We start from the raw sequence: 25,606 nt of genomic DNA on the forward strand, positions 1-25,606 counted from the left end.
ATGCAGAGTACACAAAACATAATGAAAACAATCTCCCTGCCCTTTGATCCACTTGATTATTTAGGAAAACAGCAGAATTAAACCAGTGCTTTTTAAAGATGCTGTTTGCTCGACTTAAAAATCTCTTCTCAATTTATTTCTACCACCCCTACTTTTGATGAATCTTGTAGTTATAACTGAAAGCAAAGGAAAAATTGCATGACAAAAGTAAGTAGCTTTAAAAAAGGAGAATGGAAGAGTGAGGGAATGAAGAAAGTTTGTCAGCAAGACACGTTATAAATGCTAATACTAACTCCATCTTGCACAACTAAGAAGTAAATCTTACTATTCTAAGACCACCTTAGGAAGCACAGAGTCTAGAAACCTAATACAGGAAATCAAAAGCAGATCAGCTCTAAAAAGAAAAAAAAAAAAATCACCATTTTATCCTTAGTCTGCTCTTTTAGAAAAAGCACCTCTTCCAAAATGGGTTCAGATCTTGGCAAGATGAACACACATCTCTAGATCCATCTAGCACAGCTGGGAAGGGCTGTGGTTTAAGTAGGTCAGCTTGCATTCCAGGCACATATGTAAGCTTTTAAAACAAATTTACTATATGAAATACAGTGATTTAATATGGAGATGGATTTTCAAGCCAATGAAGACTTGAATGCTGAAATATCTTCTACCCCAGCAAATATAGAAGAGCCAGGAAGAATCTTATGTGTGAATCTTCAATCACTAAAGACTGTTACAACAGAAGAGCTGTAAAGCACATATATATGTATATATAAAGATACATATCTATGTATATCCTACAGAGAAGCAATACTGTGCTACAAACGACCTCACTGTGTGGTACTGCCATGCAGAGCAGGACAGGCAGCTCCTACAATGCCATGAGCTGCAATCCACACATGCCATCAAGCAGAGCCTGGCAAACAGCTCCCTCCAGAATCGAGCAAAGCAACCAAACTCTGCCTCATCACATCGTCCATCAGGCTAGACAGGGTGCCTGTCTGCATGGGGTGTCTGAAAAATACTTTTCATCACACCTATGGACAAATGAGGGTGCATATTGACCAGAAAAGCCTCTTAACCTGATACTCCCACACCCATTTATTACTTTCCTAGCCAGCAGACTTGCTGCCCTCTTGTGCCGGGTGTGGTTGTCTCCTGAAGCTCCGGTAAGCCAATCCCTTCACCAACTGCACAGTAGGAAGGTATCCACTATTTCCTACTACATCTGTGTTTCCTGGTACTTAAACAATGTTGATCAGCCCCTGCAGGAGCACACCCAGGGGAACAAGAAGCTTTCCTTGCTGCTGGCAGGCTGGAAGGTGAACACAGCCTCCCTGACCCAGGTGCTGCGTGCAGGGCACACGTTCAGCTCAGCACAGCCTAACTCCCCATCCCCTCCTCTCCAGTGACAGCCTTGCATATCACACCTGCTTACAGCCCTCTGCAGATAAAGCACAGCTCATTAGGCTGTAGTAAAGCACATTTCATTAGTTTTTAACTACTCTGCAAAATCAGATGGGCAGGCACTGGGACTCCACAAAGCGAGGCCGAGGTTCTGACCCAGAACAATCTCCACACCAGAGTTGTGCTCCAGACTGAATAAATGCCTCCTTTTTTCCAAACTAGTTGTTAGATCAATTATTCACCATAAGTAACTCCCCATACAAAGCCTTTCTAGCATGGAATAACACTCTTCATTGTTGTTTGCATCTCTGAATCAGCTTTGCAGTACTGCTAAAAAACAGAAGGAGCTTTATTTTTCCAGAGAGAGTAAAGGTAGCAAAATCTTATTCTCCCCAACTGAGGGGAAAAAAAAAAGACAAATTATTTTTAGATTAGCACTGTTCTTCATTCCTCCCCAAATCCACAATAAAGTTTTATTTTTCCCAATTCCAGCAGCAGTGCTGTACTCTTAGAAAACACAGCTGTTGGCTTGGTATTTGCTTGTATGCAGTAATTGCATTGCTTACTATATTTTCCCATGGATTTTTTAAATACAGAAGCAACATAGGAAATCAGATCTAAAATGCATCAGCCATGACCCTTTTTTCCTGTTGTATCACATGTTTTAATCAATAAATTGCCTCCATATCTCAAATGGATGGGATATTATGTAACACAAAACAGCACAGAAGCCAAAATGAAGGATGAGAAGTTAATTTTGTGTCCATAGTTAAGAAAAGAAATCAGAATCTCACTCTCATACAGTGCTCATGGTACACACACAAAATTTAAAATCTTTTAACCCTTGTCTGCTCTGGGCTGATCTTTCCATGATTTTCTATTCTTCAGTCCCATAAGAAATGCAGCAGCCCAACAGAAATTACTACAATACAAGTCAGTAAAAAAGGATTAAAACCCTTGCAAAAGTCACTTGAAAGTGTCAAAACTGGCTGGTTTAAAGCATCATAGTGTAAGTTTCGTTAATCAATGTTTCAATGTAATCAGTGTTTCAACAGATCAGTAATATTGAAATTTCCTAAGACAGCAGCAGGCATTCCAACAAAATGCTGAAAGCATTTAATATGCTCCACTCACATCCCTTAGCAAAGATGGACAACAATGATTTAAAGTTTAAAATTATTCCATTTGATTGCAAATGAAAGAACAATTCTGGTAACATTAAAGAAGTTTGTCAGGCTTTTTTCAGCAGAAATGAATTGTACAGACAGAATAATACTGACTGCCCACAGTTAAAAAAAAAAGCCTACTTATTGTCTTGGTTTAATTATAATTACTTCTAAGGTATTTTGCTGTCTTAGAATCTGCTATAGGGGAGTAAGCAGCCAACAGTTTGGACACCTTGGACATGAACACAGATTCATCTTACAATTTTAATCTTTTCCTTCACTGATACAGCAGATTAAAGCATGACTTCAAATCCTTGGATCCAAAGTTTCTGTAGCACCAGTGCAGTGGCAGCTCCTTAGTCCTGGTGGTTACATTTGAGTTAATACAATTCTATCCACAGACAATTACATGTGCAGATGATGAGAAAGAGCAATCTTGCCCCAGACCAAGGTTGCCCTAAAGAATACAAGTTACCACGAAATACAGTCCACAGCAGTTTATCCAAACTTTCCAATGAATCATCATGAGCTACACAACATTTCTCAATACCCTGTAGCAAACTCAGGGCTTGTAATATAAGTATAAACCATTAAAAAGATAAATAGTAAGTCAGAAGCTACGGCTTACAAGAGAAGGAAGGAGAAAGATCATTTTGTTAATGACAATGGCCTCAAGGCTTTAGCTGTCCAAACTGAAACATTTCAAGCCTTTCACCTGATTTTCTGAGGATCTCCAGGTACAAGGAAGTAGTTCCACACAACTGGCTGCTGCTGTCTGGCCTCTGTGTGTTTGCATGGGGACAGAGAGAGGGAGAGAACAGACTGTGCAGAAAAAGAAAATTAGATGAAAACACTGATAAAAATCTGATTTTTATTCCAAGTCTGACAATTACAAAGCCTGCAGTAAATTTAATGGATTTCTTTGCAAATTCCATCAATACATTTCCATGCAAACACTCTGTATTTTGACAGCTGGTCAGGTTTCAGAATATGCCAAAATGCTCTAAAGTTTCAGCCTTAACAACAACCACCATTAACAAAAAGCTTGAATTCAACAAGTCAAAAGGGAAGCAAGCACTTGGCAAATGGCAATTGCTCTTACCAGTAAGAGGGAGGTATTTGATTTTTTTGTTTAAGAATCCCCAAGATGATACAATTGTAGATATACACACACACTTTAACCTCACTTTTTGCCTGAAGTAAGAAATAGGCACAAAATTTCCAGGAAGATCTTTTACCCACCAGTTCAAAACAAGAACCAAACCTGTCTCCTACAGCTTTGGCACCAAAGCACATCATTAGGCACCAAAGTTGGTTCTGAGAAAAAAAAGGCAACAAAAATTACCATCTATGGCAATATCCGAAATACACCGGATTGCACAGCCTCTGCAAGCCAGCTGCACACCTTTTTCCTTAATAATTATCTCCACAGAAAAGAAAAATAGTTACTGGGTCAATATTCATTTGATGCAACAACCTTTGTGTAGTAATGTCCATGTACTTTCCCTAAAAATTCTTCTAGGGAACACCAAATTAACACCACCTCCCTAAGGAAGCACCACCTACGTACAACTCTACTGCAGCACAAAGAGAGATCCACCCCTCAAGCTGACACCCGTGTTCAAAATCCATTTGAATTGTTTAAGAACAACTTGTACAAGGTCAAGTCTGTCACAGTCCTCAGTGTGTTCACAGCCTGACATGATTTCTGTGTAAGAAGGGAAACAAAGCAGATGTGTCACTTCAGAGCTGTGTTTAACTACAAAAAGGCTTCTTCTCAAGGCTGCAATTATAACACAAACCCCAGCTCATCATCTTTCAGCACTAATGATAATTTACAGAGGGCTCTCGGACTACGAAAACAGAACTTTACCTGGAATTAGGTTTAAGAGCTCTCAGTTTTAGGCCAATCTCTTCCTAAACACAGCTCTCATCTTGAAAGCACAATAACTGCATGGGACAGGAAGTACACATTTTCTTCCTTTAAGTGAAATGCTTGATTTGCTTCCGTTCTGCCTGTGTTTCTTTTTAGAAGCATGAAATACACAGAGACAAAACATGTAAGATACAAATCTAACCCAGCCACCATACATATTGAGGATAAAGTGTGCAAACCCTCGGAAGTCAGTCTTCATGAGTTCAAGAGATGAGCCAGTGTCAACTCCTGTGTAGTGACAAGGGACCTCAGCCCATCCTCCCAGGTTGCCAGGCAACCGTTCCTGTATCCTTGACTGTATTCATCAGCCATTAAGCACCATCAGGCTCCCTTTCTTTTCTCCCTCACACAGGCTCCCACTCTCAGAGATGGATGAAAGGGAGAGGGAAGTTAAACAACATGACTTTCTTTCCAAGCAGAAGCAGCATTCTGAGTTTTAATAGCTGATAGATTTCAGCCAATTCACACAGCTCAGATAACTGCTTTGTAGTGAAAGGTACAGCACGACTGCAAGGTATGGCTGTATTAGGAAGAGGGCTCTGTTAAAAGTTGACATTAATGGACATCATCTAATATTATCAGACAGTACTAAAGTGCCCTTTCAATTTGTAAAAATTAAAGCAATAGATGACAGGTGTTTTTAAATCCAGAAGAATGGCATTCAACATGAGGAAGTGCTCTTCTAAACCGTGCCAAGGTAAATAAAAACCAACTGATCTGAGAAGCAGAAATGTGTTATCATTAACTTATTCCAGGGAAACAAACCAGTACCTCAACCACTGGAAGTACTGATCCAGTTCTTAGTATCAACGTAAATATACCCCACCTCTGAAGCAGTTGTCTCTCTGTCTTCCTCAAGCCACAGGTTCAATTCCACTTGCAGGCACTAGCAGGGCAGTCCTGCAGCCCCAACAGAGCTGGGCAGTGCAGATGAAGGTGAAGATTCCTCCCCTCCTAGCCCCAGGTTGAGCCCTCAGCCAGAGCAGCTCTCATCCAGCTCCTTACACTGCAGCCCAAGTGTCCCCAGGGGAACAGGGCAAGTGGCAGAGCCACGCTGAGGACAGAGGGGAGGACACAGCTCTTTCAGCTGAAATCCACTCCTGTATCACCTTAATGCTGCCATCAAATAACCAACAATTATTGGATCTGATTTGGTTCTAGAAATACCTGGCACTGAAGAGCAAATCCTCGGCCCTTGAACCAAGTACACAACTGAACATACTTTGATGGTGAATATTTCCAATTTATTGTGCTCCTGGAACATGGCTCTATGGCATGTGCCAGTATCACAACCCTAATACTGGGATATGAAGTAGTAGGTAGTTTCTGTTACATTTACTTGCATTGGTTAAATGGGGGGGAAAATAAAGCTTTTTGAGTACAGCTACTTCAGTGGTGCCTTCATCCACAGACACAGCAGGGCATGGAGAATAGAAAATTTCAAACACTGAAAATTACCCATTCTGAGTGATTTCAACGAATGAACAAGACATGCTAAACATTCCAGTGACTTACAACCATGAGAAAGGACACTTAGCTGAGATTAAGAATACTTAGCTGTACTCACAGGTAGCTAACTGTTCACAAAGTTTTCAAAATGATTCTTTTCTGCAATGATTTCACAAACAAAACAAGCTTGCCACATCCTACTACGGAACACAGCAAGTTAAATAATTCTGGAGGAGAAAGACTAAAAATATGCAGTTAGAGGATACATTTTCCATATACATGAGAAATCAAAGCATATACATATATAATGAAAGCTGTAGAGTGCTGAAAATTAGTCTCTGGTTTGGCTCTTACTTTCCTACAGATATTTAATTACCCCTTCATCATTTTCACTGCCTTGCTCCCTATACCAGGAGTATGGTACCATGAAAGTAAAATTAAGAGGAAGAAAAATGTGAATTCCCGTTCTACCAATTTTGTTTGCAACTGAGCTCCCAACATACAGAAGCTCACAGTTGCAACCTGATTTTCAATTATTTATACTTTGTTGCCTTTTTAATTTCGTATTTACCATTCAATTAGAATGATCTCTCCTTCATATGCATATTCAATTTTCAGACAAAACCAGACAGTTGCCAAGGCAGTATGCAAGACACATAAGCATTCATGCCACTGTCTGTCATTTCTTTTAATTACTGAAGCCAAACCCAAATTACTGGCTTATGCTTACACTTTCTTTTGACTCAATTTTAAGTTTTCCAACTTAACTCTTTAAAATACTTTCTTTATTCTGAGCATGTGATAGCCTCACATTTCTTCCAAGCTGAACAATGACCATGATGAGAAGTTAGAAGAGGTGTTTGATAGTGGTTTTTTTTTCATTTACCTTAAAGCCAAGATGGGATCAGCTTTGTAGAGACTTTGTCACGAAGGCATATTTTCAATCTGGCCTCTACACTAATTCCCTGCAAAAAAAGAACACATCACATTTTATAATACCACTCCTTGAAAAAGAAAACTGACCATTTGCAATGATGCAAACTGTAAATACAAATAGAAGACGTGTTTTCCTGACACAGCAGCAAATGAGAACATATTTTGAAGCATGACAATACTTAGGAAATATTTTTCTTACTTAAAGAAACCAAATGGCTGCCTAAAATGTTTAAATCAATGTCCTTGTATCCAGCAAGGTCTGTTTCACAAAAGCAGCTGATTCCTCAGCAGGGAGTTTGTGGTGGCACTTCTGCTATACTACAAAACACTGAACAATAAACAATTGCCTTGGTTACCCATCAGTAAACTGGAAGTGTTCTTATAACAAAAAAACCCAAAACCACTGATATTATGGTAATTTCAGTTTTTCACCTATTTCCCAGTAACAATCTCATTATCACCCATATAAATCTCCCTCCTTCTTTTAATGAAATTCAGGAGTTGTCAGTGTGTTCTTTCCCCAAGCAAAACAAGGTAGTTGAGTACATATTTAAAATATCTCTGTGCATCTCACTGAAGTTCAGTTGTAATCAAGGCTTATTATAAAGATTCCACAGATTGCTCCACTAATAAGCTTTCACTGCTGCACTACATAAATTATACAACAAAGGGGGAAAAGGACCAATAGCAAGCAACTTTTGTCATAACTTTCTGTAAACACAACCATGTAAGTAAAGAAGTAATTAAAAAAAAAAAAAAAAAAAAAGAGAAATGCACCATGACTGCTTAAGGAAAGACTGTGGCACTCAGTGTCATGGTCAGTTGACACAGTGATGTTGGACCTCAGAGGTCTTTTCCAACCTCATTGATTCTGCGACTTCTTTTCAATGTCCAAAATGCAGAACCCACCCAGCTCTTCCATTACTGCATTTTGTAGGACCCTAACCAGCACTAATCCAAATAAACAAGTAACACACTGAACCAGCAGAAGTTCCATCTTCCACATACTTGGATTTAATATAAATTTTACTGATTTTACAGTTAAAGCAGGAATAGCAATGTTAGACTAGGATGCCCAGAGCTTGGTACAGTCAAGTAAAACTGAGAGAACAATACCAGTCCTAAAGGAAATTCATGATTTGCCCTTCAAAATCCCAGCCCCTCTTTGCAAAGACAGTTGACAATGCACTGCAGCAAAGCAGCAAAAATTTAAACTGAAGGATGGATTTACTGAGTTCCAAAAATCACATTTCCTTGACAATCATAAATACAGTATTGTACTACTCTTCTGCAAAACAACGCCTCTAGACTATACAGCTGCTGTAAGCACACATTAAATGCATGATCTTACTGGGCAAGATAAAAGGAAGCTGAAAAAAATAACAAAAAAACCCCCAGTCCTTTCCCTGGACCAGAAAAAAAACTTATTTGCTCACAGGTCCCAGATAAAAGCTTCACGTTCAAACATTTTATCTTTCTTACAGTTTTATTGCTCAAAAGATGAACTATGAGATTAAATCCAACTTTCTATTAAGCTCTAGAGACAGTCACATGCCATGCAAGTCATAAGACTTCAGAGTTTGGACACAGTAGTAGATATTGAACATATCAGGGAAGCATTTCAAAAAGGCATTAACACTAATAGGGCTTACATATGTGTATCAAGGGAAGAATAGCTGCAAATTATGACACTACTCAGTCCTGACCCAGAGGTACAGAAAGAAGCTGTCTGTGTAATTCCACAGAATTGTGAGAGATTCTCCTAAATTCACCCACTTAGAAGGCTGATTTTTTTTGTTTTTTAAGCATTTACTGAGAGGAAAAGAAGGGACAGAAAAGAAAAAAGATCAGATCATACATTAATCACTCATGTGTGGTTGTGTTTTACCAGTTTGAAGAACAAGTGCTGGGCAAATTTAGCAGACACAGAATGGGGGCTTTTTTGTTTGTTTAATTGAAAACCAGTGGAAAAAAAACCCTCACAGTGAAAGATTCCACAAAATGTCAACAGATCATAGTTTTTTCCTGTCTCTCACATTTGGACATGAAGAACATTTTAAGTCTTTTTCTGCCACCATGACTAATAACTGCAGGTGCTCACACCCCTACATCTTCTACATACACAGTTACAAAGGGGCAAAACAATTTGTCTAGTGACATAATAACAAGATTCAGGATCAGGGAACTGAAAACAAAAGATCATGTTTCAGTTTTACCAGCTGGAGCCATTTATTTCATTAGTGACCACCTTCCTTGATAAGAATGACAATGTTCATCATATGCTTTGAAATTTTTGTCCATGCCACCTATATACAACTTTTATGCAGCTAGCAAAGGTACAGATAACGACTGAAATAATTTCAGTAGGGAAGCATTAGCCCAAGGCAAAAAAAATTCCTATTTACAAATCCTGAAGAAATTATTCACTCCTCAGCAAAGTTTGTATCTGAGAAGGTAAGTATTTTTTGCTGGGAGAGAATATTGCAAATTAGAGCAGAAATCCTATTTCACTTAAAATTCCTGTGTTTCACATGAGGCTCAGAATTCAGTGGGTAGAGAAGGCAGGGGAGGAGGGAGGGATACAAGGATACAACAGCTCATGGATTAGATGTTGCCACTTTCAATCCATCATCACATTTTCTCAGATTATGAAAATGAATTTTTCCCAGTAGTACATTTTATGCCTGACAGATTACAGATCAGTTTACACATTCACAATTGGAGCACTCGGATTTTACAAAAGTTCAGGTCTTCTGAGACCAGCATTTGTTATACGGTTTGACATGAGTCAAGAGAAACATTCTATGAGACAATGCCAGAGACACTTTCTGGCAATGAAATGGGTGAAGTCACAAACTCCTTAATGATCTCTGCAGCCAGCCTGAATTTAACACATTTTCTTTGACATTACAGCTGGCTCAGAAAGGTCATTAGACTATTATATCCACTGTTATGTAGAGCAGCACTATACACATGTAAAGTTTCTATAGCAACACTTTCTTAATTCATTCTTTAAGCAAAACACCAATTAGCTTTTTATTATAGCCAATTAAAAAAATCTGCACACTAATTGACAACCTCTCTACACAGAATTTAAGCTTATGCAAAAGAAAATTGCAGTAAAATCTTTTATGGTAATAGCTTACTTCCTATTCTCCCCTCTTAAGAGAGCAGTAAATTATTCGTCATAGGGGCTGAACATTTATTTTCCAATGTAAAACCCTTTAGACACACAGAAGTAACCTACCCTGATATGCCTTAAATTTGAGGAGAGCCTAAAGATCACAGGTTTCAGAAAGGCAACAGAAATGTAATCAGCTGACTTATTTCTGCATTGCAGGAAACTGGGCACTGGCCTGTGCACGTGGAGATCATGCAAGAGGCAGCCAGCAAAATGTTTCTGAGTAGCCAAGCATGTTGAGCCAAATGAGAAAGACGGCAAAAAAACACTACCAAAAGTCAAATTTAGCAGGGCAGAAAAGACATTTTCATTTCCTTCTTAGTACTTAGTGTTGGTTTTCTCAGATGTCTTCTGCACGGCTGGTGATGACAGCTTCTTTGTATGTCACTTCGTGTAGCAAATATCAAGACATATTAGTCAGAAACCAGTCAGTGAACACAATATAAAAAGGAGCTCATCATGATGCAGAGTATCAGGAGAAATAATCAACAAGAAAAGCTAAACCATCCTTCTTGGCAAGATCTTCTGCAGGAAGCTGCATAAAAAACATCATTCCCCTTACAGTTCTTCCATGTGAGGCGTCGGGATTCCCCTTACTAATAAATAAATAAATACACATACAGAATGAGGTGGCAGATGGCTCCTCTGACAAACTCGGCATGCCCCAATCAAGAATTAATGGTACTTGAGGTAGGTCTGCTGGTTCTTAAGGACACACTACAGAAACTGCTCCTATTCTCACCACCTTATTTGTACCCACTGTCTTACAGCACAGTATTGACACAGAAACCTAAGGCATCTCAGAAGTTACGTGGGGAAACCAAACGCATTTCCTCGAAAGGCTGACGAATAGAAAGAGGAGTTACAGTGGTCTTTCAAATCTACCAGTGTAGAAGAGAGATCAAGGTATCCACACATGTGAAAGACACCACTGTGTGTAACCTTGGAGTTGCCACAGCATGGGAAGGGGTCTGGATACACGGTCAGGTTGTACAGTACACAAGGATCTAGCCCCCAAAGATAAGGGGCTAGAGTCAAGCAGCAGAGTTACAGGCTTTTATTCTCGGGTCTTTAGAGAGGTAAACTCCCAAACAGTTCCCTGAATTGCCAGGAAGTGCAAAGTGCCCACTGTCAGATGCAGAGCTCTACCTCCTCCAGGGAGCCTGTTGTAGTCCAAGACACTGTGCACAGTGTTGCACACAGAACTGGTACTAACTGCAACTAATGTCACCATTTGCTGCCCCAAGACTTTGAAGATTTCTCCTCTAGTAAACCCTTGTGACCAGCACCTCACCAAAATACGGTCACAGTTCACACACCCCTGCACTGAACATTTCTCCTTTCTCTGCCCTTGAAGGAAGGAGAGCAAACCATGGCCCAAAACAAGACCTGTCAGTCACAGTGATGCAGGAGTGAATACTAGGGAGTACCTGAGCAACCAAATAAGCTTTTTCCTTTTTCTAAATTTTTTTTAAGCTTTCTGCATTGGCATCTCAAGCCATTTAATATTTCAGCCAGTCTGGCTCCACCCTGCCAGTTAAATACTACACACACAGTGTATTCGAGGAGAAGGCTTAGGGCAAAGTTTAAAGGCAGCTGGTAATTATTGGCAGCAGTCAGGATCCCATTCAGTCGCTTTCCAGGAATGCACATCCCCAGGATCAGAAAGGCTCCAGCTGGTGACAGTCACTTTTCAAATGCATCAGCACCAGGTATCTCTTTCTTGCTGTCTTCCCTGATCTGCTCTTCGCCCAGCCAGCCTGCTCTGAGCAGGCACGTCCATGTGGTCAGGCAGGTGGTGTGTGATGTGAAAACCCTTGAGGGAGTACAACAACAGATATGATTTCTGGCAGTCTCATCCCTGCCAAGAAAACACCTTCAGTGGCCTAAAATATGAACCCAAGCCAGCTGTGCAGCCATCCCAGTCTTTGTAAAAGCAGACAGTTCACAAATCAAGAAGATCAAGCAGGTATAAGCTTCTCCCCTATATTTCCTGCTATTAGGATCAGTGTTCAAAGCATCTTCATTAAAAGTACAATTTGCACATCCAGCTGCAGGTAAAGAACACAGAGCTACATTCCACTTTAAGACCACAGAAATAACATTTTTTTCTTGGATTGACTTTTTTTTCCTATTTCACAGGAGAGCTTACTGCAATTAAACTGTCTTTGTCTAAATATAAAAGCTCTTTTCTGTTATTTCCAAGAAGTAATGGGATGGCTTTGTTGCTCTTGTAAATTACTCACCCACTGTTACGATCTACCATAGAACTAAAGTAAATTAAAACAATAGCCAAGGCATCACTGAGAGCAAAGATTTTCAACAGTTTTAAAAATCCTTTTTGACTCCTTTCATTTACTTTTCTTCTTTTGAGACACATAAAACACAGAAGCATGATTGCAGTAAATTTTGATAACTACCATAGATTTCTCCCACTCTCTCAATGAAGGAAAGTATTTCAGAAAAACCTTCCATCCAAATTTATCTTTTCAATTTCTGCACAATCCCATGTCGGCAATAGTATGCACCCATTACACTGGATGATGAAAAGAAGAATTTAAAGGAAACCATAATTTTCCTGCAACATTTTTCAACCTCTGAAAAAAGGACTTTCTCAATTTCAAGTCTGGACACAGAACCTGAAAGCAAAATGACTGTACAAAAAATATTTTTCTGTCTTCACATCCTGGTGAAGAAAGAAAAGTATCAACTTTATGACCTGCTACACTTCAATAATTTGAAGTTACTACCCTCAAAGCTAAGAAAACTCAGTCTTATTACTTTTTAAATAGTGTTTATATAACACATTTTTACATATATTTGTTTATAGACAATATTATTTATTATATTAATGTTTGAAGTAACTAAACTGTTATCCAAATAATGCTATTTTATCACTGCTCTAATTCTTGGTATTTTATTAAAGATGTATAGCAAGATCTCTGACTTGCAATCAGATCCAGCAGTTAATACTGAAAGGTTCTCCTTCCTTTGTGCTTTCACTACTTTACTTACTAGAAGACTGAAAGTTAGAGGTAGATTCAATAATATTTATAAAACTCCAACCCTGGATTCCCAATTGCCACATCTGTAAGCTCTGAAATCAGGAACCCTGAGTAAACAGAATAAGTGAATGTTATGATCACCATCAAGCTCTTGAGCCATGGCATGACAGAGAAATTGTTGTGTCTTTCTAATTTTCATAAGGTCTCCTAAAACTCACACTTTTTAAATCAGGCAAAATAAATATAACCAATCTCCATTCCTGCTATTTAAAGCTCATGTCTAAAGGATACAATGCATGGTTTTCTATTTTATCATTTTGAAGTTAAATTAAAAGACCTAAACATATGTTAGACTGAGTTGAAAAAGCGGGAAGCATCTCCAAGAATCCCAAGATCTTACAGTCAGGAAATTCTGGCCAATTAAAACAGAAATGAAAACGGAGGAAAATAGAGTTAAATATTTCTATGGAGGAACAACACTGTTAAAACAACCCAATCTATCTCCCTCTTCCTATTTCTTTCATCTAAACCTTCCACAAAACATCTAGACATAGTAGTTCTCACACCTTATATTAGGGGTAGAGCAGCATATATTTATATTACATGCACGAGGAAAATCAATAGATGCAATTGGAATCTCAGCAGCACATGCAGTTTGATGGATACACTGCTCTGGGGAGTGCCAGGAGACAGCTGGGAAAGAAATGTCAGTGCCACCAGAGCAACCCTTGTAGCACCTGAGGACCCACTCTGCATCTCTGGGCCCCAGAGAAGGGCTGCAAGAAAGAAGAGCCAGTACAAGTCACTACATGAGGAGAAACAGGGAACTTACGTTGGCCTTTTGCTTTGTCTTTGAGATAACAACTCCAGTGGTTTGCCTTTATATATTCAGATAAAAATAACTGAATATCTATCTCTCAAATTAAAGGACACAGATGGCTGCTTTCAACTGAAAGAAAAGGCCAAAGAACCTGGCTTCGATTACAAAGTCCCCTAAGAATAAGCAGAACGTTGTACCTTTGTTGGGTGGAAGGAGCTGTTATCTACCTTCCCTGCTCCTAATGGGATTCCCTGGGGTCTCCTTTTCATCAGTTTCAAAAGGTCAGTCTTTGTCTCCAAAGTGCTTCTTGTCAATGTTAAAGCCACATTCTGCTCTTTGATACCGATATGAAAGAAGTTATCTGCTGGCTTAGACCACCACAAACTGAGAAGAAGCCCCACTGCAGTGTTTCAAAGCAGCAAGTGCATAACACAAGATGACCAAGGGAAGGAAACATCCTGCAGGAGAACAAAATAACTTGCCATGATATACTCAGTGGCACATTTCACTTTCAGCCTGGTCCAAAATGCACTGAAGTTGGCAGAACTTCTGTTGATTTTAACAGGTTTGGGAATATGTCCCTTACACTCTCTGAAATTATATCAGGAAAGGAGTATCAGTTTATCAGGTTTACTGGGCACACACAACATATTTTATCTTTAAGCTTCTCTCCTTTAAGGAAAAGGAAGGTTCACATGCTCAGGGAATTCACACACAAGAAATAAAGCAAATGAGAGGGAAAGCAGATTTCTCAGTGGGAGAACAAAGACAACAGGTTCATCTTCAGAATGGTTTGTATTTTCTCTCTCAGAATAAATAAAAAAAATACAGATAGTACACATTTTATTTTTACTTTTATTCTCATCAAGATTCATCCAGCTGGAAGAGAAAGTATGCCTCTATATAAATAGATTAAATCATAAAAAAAAAGCAAAAAGTCAATTTCCAGACTTTATAACTATTTCCATCTAATAATTTGTTGTATTTTGCAACTGCTAGGACCTAGACCTCCCGAAAAACAGGTTTATATAGCATGACTATAGATAATAATCTGCCAGAATTTTTATTAAATTCCTTATATCAGAAGACTTCATAAATTGGAAATTTTATATACATATAATTCCAACAGAAACTTTGTGGGGCCCAAGGTTTTTTTTAAGTAAGGAGAAAAAAACAGACCACACCTCTCTCCATCTAGCACACAGCCAGCCAAATTTCAAAAATTAAACCAATTAAAAATTAAAACCAGCAAAGGCTGAGCTGCTGTGTGAAATGTGCTCACCACTGTGGAATCTTCAGCCTCAATCCACCAGTTCTGTCCTGGCTGGGATGGGAGAGCTCAGGGGCTCTATGGGAAAAAGTGACTTTGGCCACTCAGCAAGTTTAAAACCTCCTGTGTCCAGGGAATCACAGAGGGTGTGTGAGCCCAGGATAAGGTGATGCAGCTCCCATGCCAACGAAGAGTATGGAGACAGTTTTGGATACCTTTTTATCTAGTAAAATGTTTTGTGGCATAGGAATCAGTGAGCTCATCCAAACAGGTTAAACACAGCAGTAACTCAGAGCTGGGTGCTAATGAAACCAGACTGCACTCGAGACACTTATCCTGAATTATGTTGGGTATTCCTGCCCAGCCCTAAATTGTGCTCCCTCATCCCACCCTTCAGGAGACACTGCAGTTAAGTCTCCTGTGTTTTCACAAAGGGGATGGACAGGGGGAAGAGCCTCTTCTTCCCCTCAGAACCAGTGAAGCACTCCTGAGACAAAGCCTCACCAGGCTGACCCTCCTCTTCCTCACTGCTCAGGATCAGGAGCACTCAATCCTGCCCTGGATTCACCAGGAGAGAAGATGCATGACCTGATCCTGCCTGGAATTTCATGGCTAGGACATGCCACGGATGTGGGACCTACACCCCAGGTCTACCCCTGCCCAGACAGGTCTCTGGGCTTCTCAGCTTCAGACCATTGGCATCTTCTGGTCTTCACACTCCTTAGATAATCCTGCTTTAGGGATATCCACCAGGTCAGCCACAGCACTAGCAGCCTGCCATCTGTCCAAGGTTAGAGGAAAAATAGGAGCTGATTCATTCTGAACAGTTCAGCTACACTGAGTTTTGCTGACTTATTATTGGTCAGCATATTTATTATGCTAGATATAAATAAAACATTGAACATTGTACTCAAAATATCCCAAATAGCCTGCAATTCTCCTACTTCCTCAGCAAATTAAATGAGTTTTCGCCCCAGTAGCTTTTGCTTTTTTTATTATTATTAAAGAACCAACACAGAGAAAAGCCATGACAAGCTATGCCCTTTCTAGGGAGAGAAAAAAAAAAAAAAAGGGGGAAAAGGGAACAGCCATGAGATGATACAAACTGACAAACTTACACTAGTGCTGTAAGCTGAATTCTGTGCCATTGTTGCTGTCACATTATTTTGGTAATCCAATCAACTTCTGATGTTGTCGAATGCAAAATCAGAATGGGTTTGCACAATGTGTACTTACACACAGAAGTAACACAGTTATACCAATTTCTATTAGCCTATGCTGTTAAATACCCTCAAAGGCCAAGGGTAAAAGACTTATTTTACAGCAGTGATTATGAATTCCTGTAGCTCAGGAGACAAGTATTGCAGGTGGTGTCCAACAACAATAAATAACTCTGAAATCTCATTTTCTTGCTTTCTAAGTAAACCCACTGCACTACTTAAATGTATGTTTGCAGTTTGCTGCCGAACTTAGCTATGTCACCAGCAAGTATCAATAAAAATCCTATTGATTTAAGAGTATGCATTGCTAAAAGTCAATGTTCCAATAGGTGGAACAGGGGCGACATCAGAATTGCAAAATTCTGATTCGTCGAGCATCTAAACCAAAAATCCCATCCTAAGCCATTCTACAAAAGAATGATCTTCAAAAGGAGAACATAGCCTAAACAGGGCAGAACACATAAATTGGCTAATAATGTGAAACCAACGTTCTTGTTCATGCTTGCAGAAACATAAAATAATCCTAATACGCGTACCGACTTTATTCTGAAATAACTTTTCTAACCAATTGCAGATTTATCTTGCCTTGCTGAAAGGCCACGGAATGGTGACTTGTAATTGTTCCAAACCCCAAGCCTGATGGTCGGGTAAGTCAGGAGCAGTCCCAGTGGAAGTGAAAGCTACTGAGGTGCTGTGGAGGGCAGGTCAGACACAGCCACCAGCAGCGGGCTGATTTACAACTCTCACTGACAATGTGTCTCTGAAAAGATCAGGAAAGCCCTGATTGCCTATTATGCATTATTAAGACACAGATCAATAGAGAAACCTCCAGGGGCCACTAAGATGCACTGCACGTGTGATTTCACCTTCTGCAGACGCAGCAGCGAGCTGTGGGAGCTGGTTCCTGAAGCGCCGTGGCCGGGGACTCTGCACTGTATAACCTGACACAACCATGACACATCTTCCTTCAGGAAGGTCACACGTGGCTTCCCTCCTCTTCTACCTTACCTTCTTCCCCTCTTCCTTTTTTTTTTTTTTTTTTTGTGCCTACTAAAATTCAAGCCATCACACCTCGACTTGTGCTCCTCCAGCTACACCCACTGCCATTAAATTTCAATTTAAGCATTTTGGGGCAGAGGCTGGGCTGGGAGATGGGCTTGTTTTCAGGCAGCAACCAAATGCAAAAAGTGCCAGACTCCTGCTGCAGCCTCCAAACATTACTCTAATCACCAAGAGTAACCTGTTATTTCGACGTATTTTTCAGTTGAGGCATTGATTTTAAGGATCAGAGAACAGAACTAGCTCATTTTTGAAGGATAAAAAATAAAATATTAGAAACTCCAGATGCTCAGTAATTTTCTTCGTAAGACAGGAATACTGCTAAAATTATCCTTGCTACCAAATAGCATCCTTTTTCTTGAAAACCTGAAGATAAAGGAAATTTCTGAACAGTAGCATGTGTCATAAATACATGTACCAGCACCACTCTGAGCCTCACACCACTTTGCCAGCAGAGCTGGGCAAATTCAGGTGATTCACGGTAAGCATAGTTAATAACTTACAATAATCATGCTTAGCATCAAGCTCAGAATGAACTGCTGCCAAACTGACAAATGTGGCTATGAAAATTGATAGCTTTGAAATTTGTTTCAAGGTTGATGTACAGAAAACCTCACCAACAGTCACAAAAAATTCAGAAGGCTTTTAAGAACAACAGTATTCTGCATATGAATTAATTAGTTAATTATTTGAAAATGACCCACCCAGAAGAAAAACTGTCTCCAGTTTTCATGATTGCCTCTTTATTTCCAGCACAGAAATAACTTTATTCATTGTGGCAAAGAAGAATAACAGATTCTTTGCACTTTTTGAAGGGTAGAAATAAGTATGGAGAGTAAAGATAAATCACTCATTTAAAATAGGTCTTCAGACCTTAAAACCTTTTCAGTTGCAACACCAATACAACTCCCATATGATTCACCTTCTGCCCAAAGTTAAGTGATCCTTACTATTAATTCATACATTAACCTACTACAGAAAGGAGTTTCTCCTTCATGCTCTTGGATTTATTCTTCTACATATGGAAGAATGCACACTATAAGGAGTTGAGCTCGAAATCATACCAGAAAAAAAAACCAAAAAAAAACCAATAAAATAAAAAAGTAACACAGGTTCTGTAAACTGGACATTGAAGGAAGAACTGGCAACAAGACACGATAGAAAAGAGTGGAATAAAGTAACAGTTATTTTCACACAGCTCCCACGGCAGCCAGTTCAGTCTACAGGCTGGATTGCTGAACTATCACTGCACAGCATCTGGCTCCAAATGCCTCCAACTGCCAGATTTTGACCCTGTGGGTTAAAATTCCGAATTTCTCAAGCCAGGAGCAGATGTTTCTACAGATTTCTGAAATGTGATTTCATTAGTTCACCAATAACAAACAAGAAATCTGCCCAAAGCATGCCTGATTGATTTAGGGGAAATGGAGTTCGGAGCTCAGCAACTGGGACAAGAAGGGCTGGGGAGAAGCAGCAGAGAAAACATGGAAAGGCCAAAGAAAAGAGCCCAGAGAGCAGCGAGACTTGTGGTCAACAGTGTTCTCCAAAAGTCTCACTGCAGAGCCTAAAATACTCCAAACCACCAATTTCCCTTGCTCCTCTGGAAGCACGGGGCACCATTCAAACAAGCTGTGCATCCCCCATCCTTATTGAATGCAAACTACTCGTGGTCTTGCTCGTTCAAAGATAACCAGAAGAGCCTTTTTACACATCTCTAGGTCTCAGGCTCACTGCAAGGTGCTGGTCAGTCAACTCTGTGGGCATTGCATGGCTGATTAGAAGTATTCAGCCTGCCCAGAAAACTGAAGAATGAAAAAAAAAAAAATAAAGGAAAATGGAATATTATTGCAGAGTCAAGCTCTGAACAGCCATGAATTTTAAACACAGATGTATTTATTATTATTCTTATTTAATCCATGCATCATTCTGTGCTCTAAATTGATGTAAGTGGGGGTAAAACAGAAGGTGTAGTTGCCTTGTTCTTTACTTACATTATCAGTACTGTCCAGTGAGAAAAAGAAACAGAAAATCTCACTCAACAGAAAAGCAGTTACATAAAAGCTTGAAGAGAGCCTACTGAACCAGAAGAAAAGCTATGCTGTCTTATATTTAACACACACATATACCACAGAAAGCTGAATCAATATCAAAGATGGATGAAGTGTTTCTGAATTGAGTAGCTGATAATTGGAACTTCAAATGAAAATATTTCTTTGTTTTGAAACTCTTGGGATTCTTAAGTACTAGAGGGGAAAGAGAAGTGTGGGTAAGGACATGGAGGAAAAGAGAAATGTGAAGGACAGCAGGAAACAAAAACAACTTGGAAGTTGAAACCCACTGCAAGAGGGATGGTGACTGCTAAATACAGCAAACAAGTCCCATGGAAAAAAACTTCAACTGACACTAATCCTGTGCTGCAGGTAAAACAGACTGCACAGGACTGTTACGTGCAACAAGACAGGGTAAAGCACCACGAGCACATGGCTGTGTCTGAACACAGCGACGACACAGCATCATCTTAAACTCTAGATTCATACCTTACACCTTCCTACCATTATCACTGTAAACAGTGCAGTTTACTGTCTGCCTTCTGCAGTTAAAAACTGCTGATGCTGTTGCACCAACTTCTGCCCTTAAAATAATACTCCATTTCTCCATAAAAGATTTATATTAAGCTTCTAGCACATGTTTCTGCTCAGGGTCTGTTAAGCTCACATGATGAGCTGAGTCAACGTGTCGTGCTGAACCTTTTAAACTCCTTGTTTCTTCCAGGTTACATAAAACCAGAAGAAAACTGGAAGACAGGGTCACACTTTTCAGGTCTCACTGAATGAAGCTGTAACTGATATTAAAGAATAACAAATTAAACAACATGCATGCATCAGAAACTTCTTTTAAAAACACTGCTCATCTCCTCAACTAAATTAAGCTTCTGCAAATGGAAGGTATTACTCCAGCATGCTCTTATCCCATCCATCTCCTACTCTCCTACACATTATCCAAGTTCTGTGCCAAATGAGATCATTCTACTATAGCTCACACCTGCTGCATAATTGATTGTTTTGACATTAAATGTTCATGCACAACAACACACATCAAATCATCTCTGTGACCATGGGAATGTGATCTTTGAGTAGCCAGCCTGCCAAAACTTCCACAAAAGTCCACAGCAGTTGTGAGCAGTTGTGCTCACATGAAATGTGCCCAGTGTTTCTGGGTTTAAGATGATTCCACGAATTTCATGGCCCTCAAAAAACATTCTCTGAAATTCTTCTTTACAGCCTTATTTCCCTTGAAGGGAAGTATCCACGACTTGCATGACTGAGATAATTTGAACAGAACCTCATGTTTTTGCTGACATTTGGCTATCCTCACCCCCAGGCAAAACACTACAGAAATTTATATGGAAATTACTCAGCTGGTAAAGAATCTGGGTAGAAATCCCAGCTGTCATATGAGAAACATATAGAGGATTACAGGTATCTCACCCATTTATTAAGTTATACTTCCCTGATTTTAAGCTAATCATGAAGATGAAAACAGTCTTGCTGAAGTTTTTAAGAGCAGCCAACTGAGATGTATTTGATTTTATGATTCTAGAATTTATATGTATACTTGTGATAGTCCTACTGCAAGGCTGAGCAAAGAAATGCACCTTGGCAGTCATACCACCCAGGAGTACCCACATCACAGCAAAGTTTGGGTTGTTTTGCCTTTTTTTTTTTTTTTTTCCACTCTGCTCTTGGTTATTGGACAAAACCAGAGGGACTGAACTTCCAAGATTCTGATTCAATTAAACAGCATCTCAGCTGTAACAAAAAGCACAAATGCAGTTACTAGAATTTGATAAAGGTGCTTCAGCACTGGAATCCCCTCTGTCTTTACTACTTGATGTTTAGAGGCTGTACAAGTATCACACCCTGAATCACACAGTCACAGTTACTCACACAGCACTTTATTCCACAGCAAGCTGGATGCTATCAGGAAAGCCACGTGCTGCTCAAGCACTAAATGTAACTCACTGTTATAAAGAGAATTGCAAAATACATACAGTCATAATATTCCATATCCAGAGCTCTGCCACTGTATGGCACACTGCAGACCCCGGAAATAATGGCACCATAAAAACAAAATAGATTACAAATATCATCATTTGAAATAGAATTTGTTACAATTTCAAACTGGTGGAGGATTCAATAAAATGGCTTACCACAAGAGAGCATACTTGCATATAGAAAACACTCACCAGTTAGGGAATTCCAGCAGAGGAATTTAATTTTTTTTTGTTAATTAAAAGACGTGGCTAACCTGCATATCATCATTGAAACCAGGGACTTTATCAAAGTGAAAAACCCAATTAGCATCAGTCCTCTTTGGATGTATAGGCTAACATATCCCTCATCAGCTCAATAAAAACCCAAGGGTGCCTCTGCTCTCTAGAACTGCAAAACTAATAAACAATTTCATTTAATTTGAAACAGACTACACTGAAATCCAGTTTAACTCAGAGTAACAGTGGATTGCATGCTTTTCTCCAGGGCACATGTGGAAAAGTAAGTATTAAAAACCCAATGCATGAAAAAGTACATTGAAAAGACTTGCATGTACAGATGGAGGAGAGTGGCGTATTTATCAAACTTGAAAACAGCATCTCCTGTTTTCAGAAAATCTCTTCTGAAATGCATTGAAACATGTTTCTACAACATCCTTTGAAGTATATATATTTCTCAGCTGAATTAATATGGTACCCAAAAAGTAATTTTTATTATTATTTTTAAGAGGTTATAATGAAGTGCCAATCAGCTACCCAGTATTTTATTCTGGTTGTTTCCATCAGCACCAAATGGACTGTCCAGTGTGCATATCTGCAAACTGGGAAGAGATTTCACCATTTTAAAGGGGAGCCTTTCATCACTGGAAGAAAATGCCTTTCCAACCACAATGCTATTTCTATGGCTGTGCTTTAATTACAGAGCTCTTACTACATAACACAGTGCTTAGTGTTACATTAGTTCAACCAGAGACATTTTTGATGCATCCCTAATTGTTGCACAAATCCAAATGTACACAGTGTTTTTCCTTCAAGGAAAGGGGGAAAAAAAAAAAAAAGGCAAAAAAGCCCATCCTAGAGGTGGGATTATCTCACTGTATGGCAGGAAAGCCCCTAAATGTTATAGTAACAGAGAATTGACAGAAATATATTTTGGGTGCCCTCGAAGTTTTATTAAAACAGATTTACAATCAAGTAAGTGGTGATAATAATGTCTTTCTCTGCAGTTTAGACCTAATTCCTGCAACTTTTAAAACAGTACCGAGAATTAACAATATTTTGCTGATGCTGCCCAATAGAAACAATAACTTTCCAAAATTTGGTTCTAAACACAATTCTCTCTAGATACTCTTAAATCCTAAAACTTCAGTTAACGCTTATAAGTCAGAATCAGGACAATCAGCCAGGTCACTGGGACCAAGATCAACTGGGCTACCCCACAGAGAAATGAAAGATTTGTATTTTCTTATTCTTCATTAGAAACAAAAAACCCACACAGGGCACAGAGCACCCATGCCAAAACAGACTATAAAACATGTACACAAGAGCAAGGGAGGGATAATCATCAGAGAATCACAGAATGTTTTGGGCTGGAAGAGACCTTAAAGCCTACCTCATTCCAACCCCCTGCCATGGGCAGGGACACCTTCCACTAGCCCAGGTTGCTCCAAGCCCCATCTATCCTGGCCTTGGACAGTTCCAGGGATCCAGGGGCAGCCACAGCTGCTCTGGGCACCCTGTGCCAGGGCCTCGCCACCCTCACAGGGGAGAATTTCTTCCCAATACCCAATCTGAACTTATTCTCCTTCAATTTGAAGCTATTCCTTCTTGTCCTTTGCTCCATGCCCTTCTCCAGCTCTCTTGGAGCCCCTTGAGGCACTGGAAGGGGCTCTGAGGCCTCCCCAGAGCCTTCTCTTCTCCAGGCTGAGCAACCCCAACTCTCTCAGCCTGTCTCACAAAGAGATGCTCCAGGCACTGTAGATCCTTGCCTGGCTGAAACCAAGCTGGATCTGCCAACTGCAAGACAATAAATCTCATTCCATGTGACTCCCAAAGCATTTATGTCAATGTTTCCTCAAAGGTTTTGGGTCTCATTAAAACACAAAACCCCAGCCACCACCAAACACAGAAAACAGTTTCCCTGAGCAGTTCTGACCAGCTCTAATTAAGATATATAAACTCTTACAGTTGCACATCAGCTTGGTGTTTATGTGAATAACTTAAGTATTTAATAGATACCTTCACTTTTAATTACCCTAAATGTCAAGAGCTTCCTGTAGGATAAGAGCTCCCCAAATGTTACAATGATTTTTTGAGCTTTATCTGAAGTGGTTAACTTTAGGATTTTGTAACGAAACCAACCCTACAACATTTTAAAAATTAACAACCTTCATGCCTACACATTTTCACCCTAAAACATACCCAAGAACTGAATAATAGTGCCTCTTCTTGCACTTGACATTTATTAGTCATGATTTTAAAGTGAGGAGTATTTAATTACAAATAAAGGATCCCTGACTTTGATAACTCTCAAGGAACTGCTAAACATGAAATAAAATACGATGCTGGAGCCTCCCCTTCGACTTTGTCATGTATATTTCTTTCTTTTGATAATTCCAATAAAATAGGCTGGTTGTCAAAGTCTAATTTTAGACTTAATGAAGCAGTAAAGGTTGGGTGATGAAAAAGAAGCTGGAACAATAACAGTAAAAACATAGTTATAGACTATGATGATCCAAGAAAAATTTTCTGGCCAATTTGATTTGATTGTGTTAAACAATGACAAAGTACAGAAGCAATTAGAAATCACATCCAGTATTAGCAAGTGACTAAATGCTGGTTAATGGCATTTTATGCTTCCTGAAGACTGGCAAACTTCTACCCCATGTGTTTTAAATGAGAATTCGGTTCTGTCAGGATGGTACTTTTCCCTCCCATTTAATTGTGACCAAATCGTTTCCTGAATTTTATCTTGCTACTGGCTTTACTATTACAAAATGCTATTAATATCAAAAGGTTTCTATGAACAACTTGTTCACGTATATTCCAGCATTGACAGTGACACAAGAAATTAATATAAAAGCTCAATGAAAAAAGACTGGCATGTGATTTTGGAATAAACATATACCCATTTTGTAATAAATAATAATATATACATTTAAAAAGATATGGAACTATTAAGGTCCAAAGATATCCACCCCCCAAACTGAAGGCCACTTTAGGAGGCCCAGAGAGCCACAAAGCCAAACTGCTCCACACATTCTGAAAAGCTGAAAGTCCAGCTGTTGAAGAATTTTAAAATACTCCCAAAAAAAGGGCTTTGAATCCACAAAAACTCACATCACACACACAAAAGTGCTTTATGTGAGTGTTGAGACTGACAGTTATTCACAATGGCTCAGCTGAACACTATGGCAGGGAGTCCTTCTTGACATTAAATTAAATACACTGAGCCTTAACATTTCATAAGCATCTTTGTATTCACCAAGGGTGTACAATGCCACGGCCACGAACACACCGGAAAACGTGGAGCCAGAACAATACTTAATATGAATGCTCACAGCCAATTTCCTCAGTGCCTCAAGATAATAAAAATACACATATGACTACTAACACCACAAGCAAATCCAAATTACTATCATGCTATAAATCAGTGCCCCTGATCTTCATTTGGCTGTGAAAATAAAGAGACAAGAGAATTTTCAGAAGGTACAAACGAGTCAGCAGCTTAATGGACTTTCTACACCTTAACCTTCTCCTCCAGGTGCTGCAACAGTCATGAAGAATTTCTCCTAGCTTACCCCCTCATGTTTTCAGACAATTAATTACCAGGAAAAATTAATTCACAGGGGATCCTACAGCAGCTTTTCCATTGGGGTATTACTGAACACAAGCGGCGAGCATCTGTCTGTACCACCTCCTGTGATTAAAAATCAAACCTTATACATTTTTTGTGAGTATTGAGCAAGTCATGTGTCAAGTTGTCTAATAGAAACCCAGGTTCAGCCAGGATTCCCATGGTCAAGCTTTAATAACAAGTGCCCATACAAGGCAAATCTTGTTACTGACTGTCACATGACATGTGGGAATGTCTGAAAGTTGGGTTTCCC

At 39.4% G+C, this 25,606-nt stretch overlaps 1 protein-coding gene across 4 annotated transcripts in view; it reads right to left on the reverse strand.

Moving 5' to 3' along the window:
* The window catches only part of NAALADL2 (N-acetylated alpha-linked acidic dipeptidase like 2), a 421,951-nt gene that overhangs the window by 325,186 nt on the left and 71,159 nt on the right, over positions 1–25,606 (reverse strand). For all 4 annotated transcript variants that reach the window (XM_042041852.1, XM_042041853.1, XM_042041850.1 and 1 more), the window contains one exon: positions 6,842–6,920. The gene's annotated coding sequence lies outside the window, so the exon portion shown is untranslated. The remainder of the gene's footprint in view (positions 1–6,841; positions 6,921–25,606) is intronic.

Source organism: Corvus kubaryi, unplaced genomic scaffold (assembly GCF_017639235.1).
Source record: "Corvus kubaryi isolate FWS band 111438036 unplaced genomic scaffold, C.kubaryi_AGA036_p1.0 37397, whole genome shotgun sequence".
In the NCBI taxonomy this organism is placed as follows: Eukaryota; Metazoa; Chordata; class Aves; order Passeriformes; family Corvidae; genus Corvus; species Corvus kubaryi.